The sequence below is a fragment of the Narcine bancroftii genome, chromosome 12 (assembly GCF_036971445.1).
Source record: "Narcine bancroftii isolate sNarBan1 chromosome 12, sNarBan1.hap1, whole genome shotgun sequence".
Classification (NCBI taxonomy): domain Eukaryota; kingdom Metazoa; phylum Chordata; class Chondrichthyes; order Torpediniformes; family Narcinidae; genus Narcine; species Narcine bancroftii.
The window spans coordinates 67,312,241-67,327,504 of record NC_091480.1 but is presented as its reverse complement, the minus strand read 5'-3'; positions in this window follow the sequence as shown (position 1 = coordinate 67,327,504).

The window sequence follows — 15,264 nt, the reverse complement described above, 5'->3', positions numbered from 1 at the left end:
TGGAGAAAGTCATGTTTGACGAATCTTGTTGAATTTTTTGAAGAGGTGACTAGGAAAGTTGATGAAGGTAGAGCAGTTGACGTGGTCTATTTGGATTTTAGTAAGGCTTTTGATAAGGTTCTGCATGAAAGGTTCGTGAGGAAGGTTCAGTCTCTAGGGATTAATATAGAGATAGTCAGATGGGTTCAACCATGGCTGGAAGATAGGCACCAGAGAGTCACGGTGGACACTGTCTGTCAGGATGGAGGCCGGTGATGAGCAGTGTGTCTCAGGGATCAGTGTTGGGACCCTTGTTGTTCATCATTTACATTAATGATTTGGATAATGGGGTGGTAAATTGGGTTAGTAAATATGCAGATGATACAAAAATAGGGGGAGGTGTGGATAGTGAGGAGGGTTTTCGTGGATTGCAGAGGGATTTGGACTGTTTGGAAAAATGGGCTGAAAGGTGGCAGATGGAGTTTAATGTAGATAAGGGTGAAGTGCTTCATTTTGGGAAGAATAACCAAAATAGGATGTATGCAGTGAAGGGGACTGCATTGAGAAATGCAGAGGAACAGAGAGATCTTGGAATAATGGTTCATCATTCTCTGAAGGTGGAGTCTCATGTAGATAGGGTGGTGAAGAAGGCTTTTGATATGCTGGCCTTTATAAATCAAAGCATTAGAATATAGGAGCTGGGAGGTGATGTTGAGACTTTTCAAGGCATTGGCGAGACCAAGTTTGGAATATTGGGTGCAGTTCTGGTCTCCAAATTATAGGAAGGCTATCAATAAGGTAGAGAGGGTGCAGAGAAGATTTACTAAAATGTTGCCTGGATTGCAGTATCTAGAATACGGAGAAAGATTGAGTAGACTGGGACTTTATTCATTGGAGCATAGAAGGTTGAGAGGGGATTTGATAGAGGAATTTAAAATTATGAAGGGAATAGATAGAGTAGATGCCCTGAGGGTAGGGGAGATTGGAACAAGGGGTCATAAGTGAAGGGTTATGGGGCAAAACTTTAGGAGTAATATGAGAGGAAGCTTCTTCACTCAGAGAGTGGTGGCTGAGTGGAATGATCTACCAGAAGAAGTAGTTGAGGCAGGGTCAATTCTGTCATTTAAGAGGAGGTTAGATGACTACATGGATGTGAGGGGGTTGGAGGGTTATGGAGAGAGAGCAGGTAGGTGGGACTAGAGGAGATCACTAAAATCACTGTGGACTAGAGGGGCCGAGATGGCCTGTTTCTGTACTGTAAATGGTTATATGAAAAATTCCAGAAATAAACAATTCATAAGTTTTAAATGGCGCATCGTTCTGAGTAGCGTGATGAAATCTTGCGTCGGCCCGCCCGGGTCATTAATGATCCTATCCCTTTGTCCAGTGGATTCACACTGTATACACTAACCACCTATAGTTAGCCGCCTTGGTTATCAGATCGACTGTTGTGTATCACAGTGCTTGTGTCAGGTAACCCTCACGTATTTACAGTATGTTGTTATAATTGTTCTATTTTATTATTAGTTATTGCTGTTAATCTCTTATTGTGCCTAATTTATAAAATAAACTTTATCATAGGTGTGTATGTATCAGAAAAAACATAGTATGTATGTATAAATATATATTATTGTGACAGAGTATTTAGAGGTGGCTTGGGAGGAATTGCTGGAGTAGCTTGCACACACACACACACACATTTTAAAACACAGAAGTTTTGCAGGACTTCTGCAGAGTGCTTTTTATAGAGGAGCAACAAAGAAGCAACATTCAAGAACTTGCCTGGGAAAGCATGTGATCTTTGCAGGCAGGCCAGAACAGTTTTGCTCTCAGAGAGGGAGGGTGTGAAACAGAAAGGAGAGTCACAGAAATCAGTTCCAGAAGGACAAAGCTGGCAAACCTTTGAAAGACTGTCTGGTCAAAGGAGAAAGTTAGCTGTCTGAAAGGTGACCTGAAAGAAAGAGGATCATCTGGAGACCCCTGAAGGGGGCAAGTTTTGTTAGCAAGGCTGATAGGAAAGGAATCAGTTGCGGATGTCCTGGAAAAGGAATCTCTCTCTGAAAACTAGCAAGAACCCTCCTCAGTGGTAACCATTTATATACATTACACACACCTGCACTTAGTATTAGAGGGAGGATTAAGTAGGTTAAGTAAGTAGGTTAAGTAATAAGTTTAATTCTGTTTTCTTGTTCAATTATAATTAAAAAACTACTTTTGTTTCTGTAACCCTGTGTTGTGGTGCATATCTATTACTGCTGGTTTTAGGCATCCTCTGGACTCCGTAACATTTTATCGTCCTTTAGGATTTGAACATTGCAATTTGGAGATTTATTAGTTGATTGGATGTTTTTGCTTTGAAAACTTTATTTATTAAAAAAATCGTTAATAGAAAAACTATACAATCCAATATAAGTAATTTTATATAATTGTATATAAAAAAATTAAAAAACATACACACAGAAAAAAGAACAAAAGAAATACCCCTCCCACCCTCCCACCCCATCAGCCAGCTCTCTGAAGGAGAGCTAAAAAAAAAATATAATTCATCAAAGTACATCTAAATGCATATATTCCAAATACGGTAACCACTTATTGATGAAAAAAGAATAATTATCATGCAAATTATATGTAATATTTTCCATAAGCAGCAATGGATGTTGATACATTTTTGATACAACCATCACTTGCAGAGCTGCGGAGCAAGAGAAAAGAGGAACTGATGGTCATTTCTAGGGCATTAAAACTGACTAAAGTTGAACAGTGGATGAGGAAAGTACAAATTCAGAGGATTATAGTGAAATATTGTATAGGTGAGGGTAAATTTGTTCAGAAAGACTTAAAAGATTTTCCAGACGAAAGATCTGGTGAGTTGCAATTGGAATTAGAAAAATTGAGGGTGCAAGAGGAAGGAGAGAAACGTGATTTTGAGTTGCAGAGACAACAATATGAGGCAGACCAGGCTGAAAGGCAAAGAGAAGAATGTGAAAAGCAGAGAAGAGGCTGAGAAACAGAGGAAATATCAGGCAGAGGAAGCTGAAAAACAGGAGATATGAGTTGGAGTTAGCTGAAAGTTTAAATTAGAGAGGTTGAGAATTGAGAGGGAGGAGAGTAAGAGAGCTGAGGTTGTAACTCCTGGGAAGAGGTAAATCTAGTGTCTCCTTTTGATGAGGGAGATAGCGAGACCTATTTTCAGCTTTTTGAAAAGGTTGCTGAGCTCAAAATCTTTTTCTTTGGCTTGGCTTCGCGGACGAACATTTATGGAGGGGGTAAATGTCCACGTCAGCTGCAGGCTCGTTTGTGGCTGACAAGTCTGATGCGGGACAGGCAGACACGGTTGCAGGGGAAAATTGGTGGGTTGGGGTTGGGTGTTGGGTTTTTCCTCCTTTGCCTTTTGTCAGTGAGGTGGGCTCAAAATACCCAAAAGAAAAATGGTCTTTAATGCTCCAAGTGTATTGAGGGGAAAAGCACAAATTGCACACTCTAGCTTGACTGCACAGCAGGTGGCAAATTATGATACTGTTAAACAAGCCGTATTGAAAGCTTATGAGTTGGTTCCAGAGGCATATAGACAAAAATTTAGGAGTTTATTGAAAACATGAAATCAATCTTGTATGGATTTTGCTCTGAAGAAATCTGTGTGTTTTGACCGTTGGTGCGCCTCAAAAGGAATAAACATGATTTTGACAGATTGAGAGAATTAATATTAATAGAGGAAATTAAAAGGTGTATCCCGAAGGAGATTAAATTATACCTGGATGAGAGAGATGTGGGGACGTGGCAACAGGCGGCTAGATTAGCAGATGAATTTGCTCTGATTCACAAAAGTACATTCCAGAATAATAGGCATTTTCAGAGAGCGAAAGTGGAACAGATTCATAAACCTGCTCTAAGGTTAGTATAGAGCAGGATAGTAGGCCTGAAATAAAGTCTGGAGAAAATGTTAAAAGAAAAGATGAAGAAAAGGTAGGAAAGGACAGAACTTCTGCATTTGTATGTCATTTTTGTAAGAAACCTGGTCATGTGATTGCAAATTGTCTAGTCTTGAAAAAGAAGAGAGAAAAACAGGTTTTACCAGAAGCATGTATTCAAACAGTGGAATTTAAGGAGAGCAGAGGTGCCAAACCTGGTAAGGAGGTCATGGATATTTTCAAGCCTTTTGTGTCAGAGGGCTTTGTCTCAATAAAGGAGGGAGAACAACAGGTTCCAGTTAAAATTCTTAGAGATACTGGGCCTGCTCAGTCATTGTTGTTAGAAAGTGTTTTAACTGTGGATCAAAGGACTGACACAGGGGAGACAACTTTGATTATTGGTGTTGGAGGTGAAGTAGAGTTAATATCGCTTCACAAGATTGTGCTGAACTCAGAATTACTCCTGTTGTAGAAGGAGTAATTCCAAAGTTAACCAAGCAGGGTGTCTTTGAGGGAATGATAGAAACATAGAAAATAGGTGGAGGAGTAGGCCATTTGGCCCTTCAAGCCTACACCGCCATTCATTTTGATCATGCTGATCATCCACTCAGTATCCTCTTTGGCAGAGGATAAAGTTGGGTCAGTTTTAAGATTGACAAATCGGCCTAGTAAGGATGTGGTTAGAGAGGATGGTGAGATATATCCTGCATGTGCGGTAACTAGGTCTGTGACTAAGGAAATGGTGACAGCTGAAGAAAATCCAGTTGATAGAGATTTGCCCAGTACTTGTGAAGTACTTTTGAAAGGGCAGGGTCATTGTGAGAGTGAGGATTTCTCTTTGTCAAGGAAAGAGTTAATTCAGCAACAGAAAATAGATGCAGATCTTTTGTTAGTTTAAGGGAGAAGGCAGTAACTGAACAGGAGACTAAAGAAATGGCTTGTGGATATGACTTGGAGGGTGAATTGTTGTTGAAACCTTATTATGAGGATAAGGGTAGTGGAGAACAATCTGTATCAGAGGTGTTGGCCGTTGACAGAGTGGAGGAAGTGGTGGATTGTAAGATTATGGAAGCAGAATCTTGTGAGGGTAACCTTAAAGAAACCCATGGTTCCTGTGTGCCTGTCTAACTCAGCAATTTTGGAAAATTTGGAGGAGAAGTCAGGCCATCTTAAGTTACAAGAGCAGATGCAGTTGAAAGAATTACTTTTGAAATATACAAATTTGTTCCCTGATGTCCAAAAAAGACATCAGTGATTTAACATGATGTAGCTGGAGGGGAGGCAAATCCCATAAAACAGCAGAATAAACATTCAGAAAAGTAAAATCATGGATCAGGAGGTGGAATATATGTTGAGGAATGACATTATTAGACCTTCGAACTCGGATTGGAGTTTTCCTTGTATTCTGGTACCAAAACCAGATGGAAGTGTTAGGTTCTGTACAGATTATAGTTAATTCAGTAACATTATCCTATTCCAAGAATAGATGATTGTATTGATAAAATTGGCAAAGCTGAATTTCTGACTAAGTTGGATTTGTTTTGTTTTTTTTTTAATTTTTTTATTTTTCACACCATAAATCACATTAGCCATGATACACACTTTTTCTTTTTCAACTAAGCTGGATTTGTTGAAGGGTTATCGGTGCCTTTAACTGAGAGAGGAAAGAATATTTCAGCTTTTGTAACTCCATCCGGTTTATAAGAGTATAATGTGTTACCTTTTGGCATGAAAAATGCCCCTGCAACATTCCAGAGGATGATTAATTCTGAAATCCAAGGGTTAACTCATACAGATACTTATATTGATGACTTGGTCACAAAAAGTGACACATGGGAAGAACATCTAAGGGAATTGGCCAAATTGTTTGCGAGATTATCCAAAGCAAACTAACTATTAATTTAGCGAAAAGTCAATTTGCAAATGCCATGGTAACATATTTGGGTTATGTTGTTGGCCATGGCAAAGTTGCACCTATTCAAATTAAGGTGAATGCAATTTCTGAGTTTCCTACTCCCAATGACAAGAAAGCAATGAGAAGGTTTTTAGGAATGGCAGGATATTACAGGAAATTTTGCTGAGGTTGCTCTTCCTTTAACCAATCTTTTGAAGAAAGGGGAGAAATTTCTGTGGACTAAAGATTGTCAGGCAGCATTAGAAAATTTAAAGGAGATGCTACGCCATTGCCCTGTGTTAAAATCTCCAGATTTTGACAGACCATTTTCTGTAGCAGTGGACGCCAGTGAAGGAGCAGCAGGTGCAGTTTTATTGCAAAAACATAATGAAATTGACCATCCAGTTGCCTACATTTCAAAAAAATTCAATGTTCATCAAAAGAACTATTGAAAAAGAACTGTTAGCTATCATATTTGCTCTGCAGAATTTTGACGTGTATCTTGGTTCCTCTCATGAACCAATTGTGATATTCACTGACCACAATCCTCTGGTGTTTTTGAATAAAATGAAGAATAAAAACAGAAGATTGTTAAACTGGAGTTTGATATTATAAGAATATGATCTGCAAATTAACCATATCAGAAGTGTAAATAATGTGATTGCTGATTTTTTTGTCAAGATGTTAAAATTGATCGTGTCTAAAAATACTTTCAAAATTGAATTACTGTATTATAACATGTTATATATTGTATATTGTTCTCTCTTTAGTGATTTTTAAGAGTTTAGTTATAACTGAATTTTCACTCAAAAATTCCCTTTAAAGGGGAAAGGTGAGACAGAGTATCTCGAGGTGGCTTGGGAGGAATTGCTAGAGCAGCTTGCACACACACATTTCAAAACACAGAATTTTTGCAGAATGCTTTTTGGAGAGGAGCAACATTCAGAGAAGGAGGGTGTGAAACAGAGAAGAGACACAGAAATCAGTTCCAGAAGGACAAAGCTGGCAAACTTTTGAAAGACTGGTCAAAGGAGAAGGCTAGCTGTCTGTCTGAAAGGTGACCTGAAAGAAAGGAGAACCCTGAAGGGGTTTCGTCAGCAAGGCTGATTGGAAAGGAATCAGTTGTGGATGTCCTGGAAAAGGAATCTCTCTCTGAAAACCAGCAAGAACCCTCCTCAGTGGTAACCATTTGCCTGTTAAACACCAAAGCCTGGTGAACCTTGTTAATGCTAACTTCTGTGCACAGTACAAGAATTGCCTGCAATCAGTGAGATTGGACTGTGATCCATAGAACTTTTCTAATCTTAAATAAACATTACACACACCTGCGCTTAGTAATAGAATGGGGGATTAAGTAGGTTAGATAGGTTAAGTAAGTAGGTTATACATATTGGGTTCAGTATTATCCGCAGTTTCAGGCATCTGCTGGGGGTCTTGGAACATATCCCCTGCGGATAAGGAGAAATTACTGTACCTTTTTTTAAAAATTTTTTTATTTTTCACACCATAAATCACATTAGCCATGATATACACTATTTCTTTTTCACACATATACAGTGACTTTTTCTCCCCCCCCCTCCCTCCTCCCAAGCCACCCCCCCACCCCCCCCCTCATCCATTTTAGGTATACAATCTAGGTTGCATTAAGTCAGTCAGACAATGTTGTCATTCAACAAAAATACACCAGAAATTCTACTGAGTCCATTCTTTTCTTTCCTTCTCCTTCCATCAACTTAGGTACTGTTTGTCCCCGGTAGGTTTTCGCTATTGTATTTAATGTAAGGCTCCTATACTTGTTCGAATATTTCAATATTATTTCTTAACCTATATGTTATTTTTTTCTAATGGAATACATTTATTCATTTAAATTTAGTAGTTTCTTCCTTTTAATTTGGTTATGTATTCCATTAATATTTAAAGTCATATAGTTCAGCGTAGCCCTTTTATATTTTGTTTATCTTCTCTTTCCGTTTTTCCATCATTACCTTTCCTCCTTTTCCATTTCTGTTTTCTTATTTTCAACTCTTTATAAGACAACATTCCTACAACATCCAACATTTTCGAGAAACTACTGTACCTTGAAAGTGGCACCACAGAGTGGGCAGACAGGAAATTATGTTGAGCAGTGGAATCTTATCGGAGCAGGCCCAACATAGTGAAGGATGAACCATTGAATATGGAGGCCCGTCATCAGTTTATACAACAACATTAGCTGATGGGAAATCCCTGCTCTGAAAGATAGTTGCCTGGGATCGATCACCCAAGATTCCTGGTTTAAAGCCTCATCCCGCGGTACCTCGCTGCCGAGATTTCACTCTCTCACCGTCTGGAGCAGGGTTTGAACTCAACCTCCTGCCGCAGGCAAAACTGCCGCTGAGTGATCTCTGCTTCCCCCATACAGGGCAAAGACAACTTTACACAAGCAATATGTAATTTATAACATTAAAAGCCAAAATCACAATCCTGAAAGAAAACAGACAAGTCACAGGTGAGTTTTATTCCCAGTCAAGTTTATTGTCATCCCGATGATACAGGGTTCTCCGGTCCTCGGTGCAAATCACGCAGACACACACCCAGACGTCACACACATACAGTACATATGCAGGACGTTTATTCATATATAAACATTAATATTACCTAATAAAAATAGTAGTCTTGAAGGGTTTGTATGAGCAGCTCATTCAGTCATCGACCTTTAATCACCAGTGACCGTCTCTTCCACCACTGTAATCCTGAAATTTCGTATGTGCAGGTGGTCTTCAAAATGTTTCCATATTGAATGTCTCTGGCTCCTAAACAAAAGATGGTGCAAAGTTCAGTCAATATTGGCAGTGCCATTGGTACAGATCACAGTGCAGTTTGCGTGGTATCCGGTCAGCAACTCCTGGTTACCTTCACAGACTGATCCCTGGACCATGATCCCAGCAACAAACACAAGGTCACTGCTTTCAGCACTGTTCCAGATCTCATTGCATCAGGAGATCTCCCCTCCACGGCCTCCAACCTGAAAGTGCCCCAGCCCTGCACTTCCACCAAGATCCACGTACAGGACTCCCCTGGCAGGCCAATCATTAGTACCTGCTCTTTCCTGACCGAGCTTATCCCCTGATACTTGACAATTTTGTCTCCCTTTGTCCAGTCCCTTTCCCACCTGCATTCGACTCCCCACATCCCCTCCACCACTTTTACAACTTCCAATTGCCTGCCCACCCCCCCCCCCCCCCACCTATCTTCACTACGGACATTCAGTCTTTGTACATCTCTATCCCCCATCAGGAAGGTAACAAAATTGAGCCAAGTCCCTTTTCATCTGTCGGGCAGAACTCGTTCTCACCCTCAGCAACTTGGTTTTCGACTCCTCTCACTTCCTACCAATGAACATTCACACAGGTCTCAACTGCCTTTTTAAAATTTAGACATACATACAGCTCGGTAACAGTCCCTTCTGCCCCATGAGCCCGTGCCATACAAATGCCTCAATTACCTACAGTCCTTCTTCGAATTCCGTGCTGTCTGTAAGGAGTTTGTACGTTCTCCCCCATTTTGGAAGGTGGGAGAAAACCCACGCAGGGGGAAGAACAGACAAACTCCTTACAGACAGCGTGAGATTTGAACGCGGGTCATTGGCGCTGTCACAGCGCCAATTTTTTTTAAGCTACGAGGAACTGCCTTTGCATCAAGTGTACTCTGGTACCCCTCACAAACTCTATTGCCATTATGATGACAACTGTGTCAGAGCTGTGTCCTGCACCCGTCAGTTTCATCACTGGCAGGGGTGACTGATTTGCAGAGAAACTGACCTGTCTACAATGGCCACCCTGTGCTCCCAGTTCCATGCCAAACTCTCCGCCCTCAGCTTTCTCCACTGCCGGGGTGAGGCCCAAATCAAACCAGAAGAATAACACCTCGTACACCACCTGCACAGACTTCAACCTAATGGGGTGAACACAGAACTGACCAATTTCAGGGAACTCTCATCTTCTGTGTTCTCATGCTCCTTTCAATTGACCTCTAGCCCACCCATTTTTACCCCCTTTCTCATAACCAAACACCCCCCCCTTCCTGGTTCCATCCACCCATGCCCCCACATACTTCACCCTCCTCCATCCTGTTCCATCTGCCCTTCATCTCTCCCTGATCACCTTCCTTACTGATCAGATTCCATTACTGACAGCCTTTGTGCTCCTGCTTATTACCCTCCTGCAGCTATCTTCTCCTGCACCCTTCTCTCTCGTTCTCCCTCTGGTCCAACGCCTTTGTCTGCTTCCGCCTACCACCCACCTGCCTGCGTCTCCCAACTCCATCCTTCCCCATCTGACTCCATGTGCCAATGATGTTTCACACCCCCCCCCCCCCCCATTACCTACTGGGCCCTGACTCACCCCTCCCATTCGTCCCTCTCCATTCTCAGCCCTGAAGGAGATTCCCCACCTGAAAAGCCTGACAATCGCATATCCCTCCCACAGATGCTGCTCGACCCACTGAATTCGTCCAGGTTTTTATTTTGCTCTAGATTCCTACATTTGCAGTCTCTTGTGCATCTCTCTTCAAAAGGCAAAGAGGCCGAGAGAAGGAATTTCCCCACCTTGCTGAGGTTCAAGTGAAAGAATGCTGGCCAAGGTCTCACTGAGACAAACGATTGGCCAACTCTGGGAAAACACACCAATATTCTCTCAAGCCAAATGGAATGGCACTCACCAGGCTCGCTGGCAGTTTGCATCCAGGTGGGCACCTCACATCCTCGCACTGAAACTTCCGACCCATCTGCCACCTCTTCCAACGGCCACATTTTAACCGTTTTGTTAAACTCATTTCCGACCCCATTCTCTCCAACTGCTTTTCCGCCGACTGATCCCCTGGCAGAGGCAGGGGGAAGAGGAAATAAAGTTGTCAGGAAAGAGCACATGTTTATGACAAAAGAGGGAAAACAAACACACCTTCATACCAAATTCCACAATTAACTGCACAAATATGGTCACCGGGATGCAAGAGGGTGCTGAGGGCTCCCTGACCGTGTCGGAGGTTCAAATCTGGTTTGTGCAAGAGTCTGTGCGGCTGCGGGAGGGCTGGAGGTGAATCCACGGACACTCGGTGACTCTGAGGGGAGGGGATGACTCTCTTTTGCTTTTCTTTCTCTGACTGTCAGGAGCGCTTCAGGCAACTTCTGCGGATGCCAAATCTTTGTCTGCCTTAGACTAACGGGCATTTCACATATATTTTCTGTTTTATTACATGACAATAAAAGAATCTTGAATAGTTTGGTGATAATGAAACAAACACATGTTGCGAAACTGGCCAAAATGATTAAACATTATCAACATTTAATAACACTGGACAACAATTTTTTTCAAAAGGTTTGCTTCCTGAAAGAAAATTGGGGATTATGACAGACAACTTCATACTGAACACAAAGGCAATTTCAGATGTTGTATCGAGTAGGAAGTTGGATAAATATTGTTGAATTCAGCATGTTTAATCTCATCATGATGCTGACACATTGTGTTAGTTCAATTGACCTAAAAAATGTTTTGCCGCTGATTTTCATTTGTACTCAGCATCTGATGCCTGTTATGTCAGTGTCCAACAATAGTCGGGCGGCATTGATGGATTCCAGTTGTCCTGATACCCATTTTCCACGGTTGCAATGTCCTGGAGAAACCTTTCACCGTGTTTGTCACTGATGACACCAAGATCAGCCTGGAAGATGTCCAAGTGTGGATGGAGAAAATGAATTTTCAACAACATGTTGCACTTCATGGTTTTGGATGCTTGAAGTCGACTTAAAATATGACAGGAAATCACAAAAATTGGTTATAGCTAAACAAAAGGTACATGATAGGAAAATATTTAGGCTATTTTTGTGACAGCAACCTCAAATCCATGAAATACACCCAAAAGTTTTCAGGAAGCAAAATCTTTGTTCTCCAGTGTTATTTTTCAAAATCTCTCTCAGGAGGAGCAGAAATAGGCTATTAAGCCCATCAAGTTTGAAAGGCCTCAAAGTTTCTTAACAATTTTGCAAAAATAGGGTTGAATCCGATAAACACGAGTTTTCTTGGGAAAAAAAAACCCTAGCTGTTATGTGGAGAAATAGTGGCAATTATTCTTCAAGATGTCATTGAAATTGAACAAATCTGACAATTTGAGTGCAAAAAAAATTAGTGTCTTTATTGCTGAGAATTGGCATTGAAACTTGCTATCAGTTTTAACTCCGTGAAATGTAATGGCATTTTCTTTTAAAAGATCTTTGAGTTTAATTAAAAAAAAATACACACCCATTAAACCAATACATGGTGTGAAATAGAAGACAGATAATTTGTTCTTCTCAAATAATACCATAAACAGATAAATTAGGTGCACCCTTCCCAATCAAACCCATTATATCAAAATTTTAAAGAAAAAAAAGGAAAAGAAACCCCCCCCCCCCATTAATCAAATTCCTCCCTCTACACAAGGCAATCTTGCATATCTAATATATATAGGAAATGAAGGACAACATTCAGAGACCAGAAGCATCTAAACACCCTAATCCGTTAAATGGTGGTAACGTCTTATTAAAGTTCACCTTTACATCTCTAACATTATGTCTGATTTTTTTCTAAACTTTGGAAGGACATGATCTCCTGTAACCATTGAGCATGAGTCGGTGGAGTGCTTTTTTCCCCATTTCATCGGAATTGCCCGTCTCGTGATCAATGAGGTAAAAGTTAAAATTTGCTTCTGAGATGAAGTCAGTTGTATTTATTCTTCTTGAGAAAAACCAAACAGAGCAATTAAGGGGCATGGGACGAATGTGACCTTAAAAATGGATGATAAAGTTTGAAAGTAATTTTTCCAAAATTTTCTAAACTAGGACAAGTCCTAAACATATGTATCAATGAAGCCTCAAAAAAGTTTGCATTTATCACATAGTGAATCAATATCAGAATAGAAGTGAGATAGTGTAACTTTTGAAATATGTGCTCTGTGTACAACAATGGTTATCTTTTCCTTTCCACTCACATCCCACTTTAAGTAATCCCTTTGCCATTCGTGCTCCATGATTAGTAAGGGATTGCTTAAGGTGGTGTGTGGATGGAAAGAAAAAGTTTCAAAACCACTGTTTTAATCGTGCCTCATTGACTCGTTATGTGCACGGTTTCAGAACTCCAAAGAAATTGGGCCAATGACAATTCTCAAGCAAAATATTTCAGTAACAATTGGGTCTAGAGCAGTGATTCTCAACCTTCCCTTCTCACTCACATCCCACCTTAAGCAACACCTTACTAATCACTGAGCTCCGATGGCATAAGGAATACTTAAACTATGGATGTGAGTGGAAAGGAAAAGGTTGAGAACCACTGGTGTACAACCTTAAATTGCAACAAGCAAGGCGAGCATAGAAGGATTCATTAATCAATTTTAGAACAATATCCCAGTCCCCGTCTGGAAGTGACAAGTCCAAGTCATGCTCCCAATCCCTCTTGATCTTAACTAGTGAATCTATTCTCAAGTCCATCAAATTATTATAAATAACTGATATCAAGCCTCGATGAAAGTCAAAAGGTAAATCAAGAATATTTGTTTCAGAAATCCGTGGAAAATCAGACATCAAAATTATTGGGTTATTTACATTTTGCCCTCAATTGTTCAAAAGAAGCAAAATGATCTTGAATAAAAAGATCTTTAAAGGTTTTGATCCCCAGACTACACCACTCCCTAAAACCAGCATCTGACAAGGAAGGTGAAAAAAGATGATTAGCCAGAGAAAAACAATTGATTCCAATATATCTCTAAATTGTGTCCACATTCTCACCTATGCCTCACATTATCGGATTACTTGTTTATACAAAAGGTAAAAAGGTCCATAGGACTGCCACGTGCATTTTAAGTACAAACCTGTAACAGTCCAGCACAACCTTGGATGCTGGCAGTGTCAGCCTAGATTTCAAGACTTCAGAATGAGATTTAAAACACAATCGTCAGAGCAAAATCAACTCCAGGCAACTCAGCTTGGAGGAGTTTGCACCAGATCAGGGGAATGCCAGACAGAAACAAACGAGCATCACTTCACTTCCAGTTGTCCAGCCTGTTTTTAATTAATCAGTAAGTCAATCAAAGACCGAGTAGCAAAACATGAAAGCCTGTAGACACCGCGGTTGAAGTAAAAACACGAGGCTGGAGAAACTCAGCAGGTCAAATGGTGTCCTTTATGTAGCATACATCACCAACGTTTCGGGCTTGAGCCCTTCATCGAGGTATCAACCTTTAAATCATTAGATCATCAAGGTATCAAGCCTGAAACGTTGGTGATGTATCTTTATCTTTATGACCTAAAGGACGCTGTTTGACCTACTAAGATTCTCCAGTCTCGTGTTTTAATAGAGACGGAGTACTTGAGATCTAAACCAAGGGAAAGAGCTGTGGTCCTGATCATGACTTTTGCATGCATTGAAGGGACGACCTATCCTGGACCCACAACACCTTCTCATTAGTCAGGAAGGTGCAGCAGCGTCTACACTTCCTCAGGAGGTTGAGGAGGGCAAGGCTTCTGACCTCCATCTTGATAACTTTTTATAGGAACACAATTGAGAGTGTCCTGTCCTGGCTGCATCAGTGTGTGGGACAGTAGATGCAAAGCATCAGACTGGAAGTCAATACAGAGGATCATCAAAACAGCCGAGATCACTGGGGCCTCCCTTTCCTCTGTAGACAACACTTACTGGGAACGCTGACTAAGTAGGAAATACGGAAGACCCTTTCTATCCAGCACATAGTATTTTTAACCCACCCTCTTCACAAAAATGGTATAGGAGCAGTAAAATTGGGACTGTCCAGCTAGGGAAAAGATTCTTCCCAGAGGCTGTGACACTGATGAACCTGCAACTGTGAAAATCATCCCAAATATTGGCATATTTGATTATTTATGCGTAATCCTTATGTACTGTGTAATGGATCAGTGTTCATGAGAATCCTTAAATGTTAAAACTAAATTTTATATGGTTTAGTAAATTAGTTTGGGTGGTTACAGGGGCACAACACATGAGCATTTTAAATAGACATGGTTCTTTGAGATAGAGGACAGAGTCAGTTTGAGATGAAAATGGATGCTGATTGAAGTTAGAATCAAGACGATGAGAAGGATTTATGCTGGTTCTTGAGATATTGGAAACAATGTGTTAGTTCAGAAGCCCCAGTATAAATGCACGGCCATTTTAGTTCAGAGGAAAGTAGACTTCTCGGAGATGTAAGTGGACAAATGCTTTTAGCACATTCATGTCAACAGACCTTATGAGCTTCAAAGACAGAAATGATGATGCCACATACCAAGCAACATGTGAAATGGACTGGACATATATTATCAAAATGAGAGACAAAGAGTTCAGTTTGGAGTTGACAGAAGTCAAAACCCTGTGACACAGGGATTGAAACATTGTGAAAGACAGGGTTGAGTTACAGTAACTAGAATTGGTGCTGTTGTGTAACTCCTGGGAAAAGGGGAAC